At 39.3% G+C, this 5,411-nt stretch overlaps 1 non-coding gene across 1 annotated transcript; it reads right to left on the reverse strand.

The window, feature by feature from the left end:
* Positions 1–4,757: 4,757 nt before the first annotated feature.
* TRNAS-CGA (transfer RNA serine (anticodon CGA)) lies at positions 4,758–4,838 on the reverse strand. The gene has a single exon. It is a non-coding gene; the product is annotated as a tRNA-Ser (tRNA).
* Between the last annotated feature and the right edge of the window lie 573 nt (positions 4,839–5,411).

Here is a 5,411-nt window from a genome sequence, read left to right on the forward strand (position 1 = left end):
CCGCCGTGTAAAGAAGACAGCGCCACTGTGTGGCACTGAGATGAGGCGATGCTGCCCAATGTCTGGATGGTGGCTCGAGGAGGAGGAGCACGGACATGGCTCATACCTCCGTCGCTGGCCGAGCGGCTCATGTGTTTGGACGCAGAGGTACTGGCGATGGCGTTTGCTAGGGGAAGCGAAGAAGGCGCGCGGCGCGCGGCGGAGGTCGCAGTGGTGCCATCGCGACGCCATCTGTCAGGGCCAGGGCCAGGGCCAGGGCCAGACTTGGCGGCGAGGAGGACCTCACGGGCGGCGAGATCAAGGTGCTGGTGGAAGCTACGGGGAGGGCTGCGGGGGCCGCCGCCTTTGCCATAGCTGTGCACGTGAATGGACTGATGATCCGAGGGGGCGTCAGGATCGTGGCGGCGGGATGGTCTGTGCGCCGCCATGTAAATGGCGCAATGGCGGGGCGAGAGATATGGATGGATGAGAGTGAGAAGCGCCGGGACACACAGAAGAGGAGGGGGGGAGGAGGGTAGATCAGATTAGCTAAAAGGCTATAAAAGCTGTATAGGCTGTATGTAGCAGCTGCTGCTAGTTTGGGGGGCGGCGGAAAGAGATGATGAGTGAGGAGGAAGAGGAGGAGGAGGAGGATGTTTGTTGGTTAAGAAGGAAGAAGAAATAAGGAAGAAGAAGAGAGACAAAGACACAGAAAGAGAGAGAGAGAGAGAGAGATGGACACGGTCATTATGATGGGACAAGACGAGACTGGATTGGACGGGACGGGACGGGACCGACTGGAAAGAGAGAGAGAAGAAGAAAAAGGAACCAAAACGAAGGGACGAAGAGAGAGAGAGAGAGAGAGAGAGAGAGAGAGTTAGTTAAGGTGGTGGTTAAGATTCAAGAACCCTCCTTTTTTTAAGGAGCACTGCCAAATAAATGGTGGAAGGTCCATAGATTAGATTAAGCCACCACCGCTAAGAGAAGATGTCTGTGTGTTGTTTTGCCTTCTTCTCTCCTACTACTTACTTAGTACTTACCATTTTTATATGTGGGTTACTATAGTCAGTCCCTCTCAAAATTCCTTTTCTCTTTTTGCATGAGAGTCATATCCAATTGTGATTATATATGTATGTATGTATGTATGTGAAGGGAGTACTTGCCTTGAATCATGGAATGTGTTGGTCTCTCAAAAAACCCTTGGTCTTTGCATGAAAACCATTCCCCATCGTGAAGAGATGGATTGGCTCTCCCAACGTCATTGATCCCTTTGCATCCCTCCCACACAACAAACAACATACATACATACATACATACATACATACATAATCCATACAGCAAAATAAACTACCCAACCGTGTTCAGAAGTTACATAACCTGTAATGGAACTTTTATTGTTTGCATTGATTTTAATTGATACATTCCTTTAGCAATGACTTTGTTCCCCCTTATCACGCCCTCCCGGCTTCCTTTAAGTATTGTTTTCATACTAGAATCTTCCCCTGATAATTGCATGCTTGAGGCTACCAACAATATGTCCATAAAGAATTATGGATGTCATATCTAGATGTCGATCTCCTCAAAGAATCACCTTGAGCATGAACAAAACTTGTGATAATGATGTCCATATGCATCGGGCTCGATATGATAATAATGTCTCTTGTCACAAGTATGTCTATGGATCATTACTCCAATGACAATATTCATGGGTGCTTTCAGAATGCCACTTTCTTAAACCGTACATGCATGATTTGTCAACGAACGTAGTTGTAATGAGCTTTTACAATTTTGCATAATCAAGCCATTTGGCATTAGCCACTATATGTATGACAAATTAAAAACCTAGGTAGTAGTTTCAACTCTTCATAGTTTTTGTATAATCAAGTACAAGCACAAAAAATATATGTATATAAATCCTTTTACCTACTTCATTCACACTTGTGGACAATGCTGGTGTGTAATACACAAACATCCATTCTGGTCTCACTATGTAATATGTTTTACCTTCTTATGTTTACATTACCAAAGGTTGTGAATCGTGATTCTATAAACATAGATAAGAGTGGACATTTCAAAGTCCACTTGGTAGGTCCTCCCTCAAGATCTTTGTAGATTAAACTTGTAAATATTCTTGTAAATCCATAACAAAGGATATGCCTTTGGGAAGAAAAAACATCATTATGTTTTGGGGAATTGGATGTACATTCAAGAAATCTATGAAACCTTGAATTCTTCTCAATTTTAGGGATGATCTAGATTTGCGCAAATTCATGAGGGAAGAGTCGGGATCCCTCTTAGGGGTATTCGTCTAGATTAGACGTCGTCTTCATTTCAAGTGTTTCAGTACTTTGTATTGCTGTTATATGTTTCTCGCTCAAGAAATTGATTGATTTTGACTATTACAATCCATAACGATTGGACCGATAGATGATTAAAACACCTCTACAAAGAGTACATACAAAGAAGTCATTGCGAGCTAGACGACTCGAGAGAGAAGCAACAAATCATTGCTTAATATAGGAGGAGAAATAGCGGTACAAATCATTAAACATTAGAAATCATTACATGGATGAGGAAGAGAGAAAATGGAAATAGAAATATTCCTAAATTTCAACACAAACTAAATACAACATTAATTTCCACGAACCCTAGCTGCAGTAGTGCTTTCGGACCTCGGTCTATATATGATGTCTACCAACACTTTCCTCCTAGAACAATGGGAGTGAGAAACTAATCATGGATAGAAGTCTCTAGGGAGAGAGGAGTAGCAAACCAATAAATGATAAACAAATCATTACATGAAAGAGAGGGGAGAGAAAGGTACAAGTCTTAAATAACTAAAATCGTTTACATAGATATTAAAGCAAGCAAAACACCCAACAAAGATAATCCATGTTTTCTCTCCAAGAGAATTAGCTAAGTACATAGACTAATGGCATGGTATGGATAAAAACGACTTTATTATTTCACTTTCCATAAACCCAATGCGAACTCATGTTAACTAACACCGAAATAACACTTTTCACCTAAAGAATTACACATGCACTTTCCTCGAACTAAGGTTTGAAAACATTACCATCACCATAGGTGATGCTAACCAATGTAGTTCGTTAACTTTGTAGCTTTGTCATGTCAAATTATGTAATAAATGCATGATCTAAAAGGTCGATAACCTTTATATTTTACTTAACATATATGTGGCTGTCATGCTTGTTAAGCTACACTGTCCACGTCATTGTTGTTTCTAATATTTTTATTTCAAAATGCTTGGTAAAGTTGGCTATCGTTGTCCATCGATCCATGGTTATCATCTAAAGATAGAGAAAGTGCAACTCCGCCACTTGTTACTGAGGGCTTGCTTTATGAACACCCACACAAGGATAATTGAAAACGGGGATCTTGTGACTACACTAGGTCTATACAGTTGAGAGCATTGGACATCGTCAACATTGTTGAAGGTCGATATCCAAATCTTACATCCATTTGTTTATCTTTGATATTTCAACCACCATTTGTCTATGCCTTGTCTTTCTATGTACATGATTAGGTGTCCATGGAACCAGGTAACAACATGCATAGTAGTAGAAAGCCCAATGTCTTTCTCCTAATATTGATATGGAAGCATGCATCATTGCCATCAAATTCCACTTTGAGTTATGTTGTCTTCTAAATTGTTGCCTTGGGAATAAAAAAATATCATTGCAAATTGCATTGCCAATCCTAAAGAGGCGAGGCGATGACTTCATAACCATGCATATTAAACAAGCTTTCCATAAAATAACTCTAATCGATAATAATATTTGAAATCAATTTCTCAAAATCCTTGATGACCAATTTCCTTCATTTTTTCTAGCTTTCTCAAAACATCTCAAAGTTTTATCTATAATTTCTATCCTTTCATGCACAAAAGTTTAACTCGAAGAACAATTGAGTAATAATAATGATGATAACATCACAATATTCTATATATGTGTTACATTAGACAAACTTATACACAAAATACTTTTAACAAAAATTGCTCATGCTCCATGGGCTTGCAAATGCGGTTGATGGCTTTTTTAGTGTTCCATAATAGTGGAGTGTGCACATGCCTAATCGAGATCCTATTGTCTAAATAAATGGAATGTTTTTAGTGGGGCATGCTCATATTAATTGATGAACGCGTTGTTAATTGCTTAGAACATATATTGTGTTCGAGTAAAAACATCTTTAAACAAGATCGTTATACATCATATGCGAGATTTTACACATATCCCCACAAATGATTCCTACATATCCATTAGTGCACATCTAAAACTCAAGTATATAAACATGGTGGTGTAGCGATAAAGGTTTGTGGTTTGCAACATTAAGATCATCGCTTGATCAATGTGCATGATGTTAATTTTGTTATAAATGCCATTCATATATTTAGTTGCGCTTTTACGATATTGGCGCTGGTCTTTTTAAGGAGTGAAAATGATAGCATCGAAGGTGATGCATAGGGAACTAGGATGGGACTTTCATGAGCTTGAGTTTGACATTTTTCCCCACAACAAGGCGAAGTGAAAACAATAGCATGGCCTAGTAAATCCGCAATAAGGCAACAAAAAAAGACGATGCGTGTGGGTGGTCCTTCCCTAGGAGAATTTAGTGACCCCTTAGATATGTACAAAAGATATTGTGGAAAATGTAAGATGGAAAGTGAAAAGACAAAAAAGATACATATACCATGTTGGAACTAGGGAATGAAAAAGTAGGAAATAAAAAAATGGTATGACAAAGCTTAATAGGAAAATCGACAGCTGCAGGATTCGAACCTGCGAGGGCGAACCCATTTGATTTCGAGTCAAACGCCTTAACCACTCGGCCAAACTGTCTTATTTAATGTAAAACACTCAATTTATATATAATATATATTTTAGATACACTACAATTTCTATGAATATAATGGGGCTAGCAAATTGCAATGAATGTGGCACCTACCAAATCCAAAAGTCACCAACAAATAGTGGACTCTCAAGAGGAAGAAATTTTGAGTTGTCAATACTTTCAAATACCTTGGAATCAACAAACTTGGTCAACACATTGGACACTTGCTTAACCAGGATAATGGAATTTGACACAAGCTAGTGCAATGAGTTTGGGAACACATGCCACTTGAGCCGAACTGAACGATGGAAATGATAATGCATTCATGTGTAAAGCTAGCTTTGCTACATGGAAATGTGGTTTGGGGGGATATATCAATGAGCTTATGGAATTCCAAACGAGAAAAATGTAAAATAAAATTTGGTACTACTATTAGGGGTTAGAGGCCACATACAAATCCATACTCTAAAATGCTTTAAAAATGAGGAAGGGGGCCAATGGACTTTTATACCCTTCATAGAGGTTTACAAATACGCATTGAAAGTGAGTACAATGCCTCAAATTCATCTCCCTCAAAGTTG

Source organism: Azolla caroliniana, unplaced genomic scaffold (assembly GCF_043228905.1).
Source record: "Azolla caroliniana isolate FFs.n. ecotype wild unplaced genomic scaffold, voAzoCaro1.0.p SCAF_13, whole genome shotgun sequence".
In the NCBI taxonomy this organism is placed as follows: domain Eukaryota; kingdom Viridiplantae; phylum Streptophyta; class Polypodiopsida; order Salviniales; family Salviniaceae; genus Azolla; species Azolla caroliniana.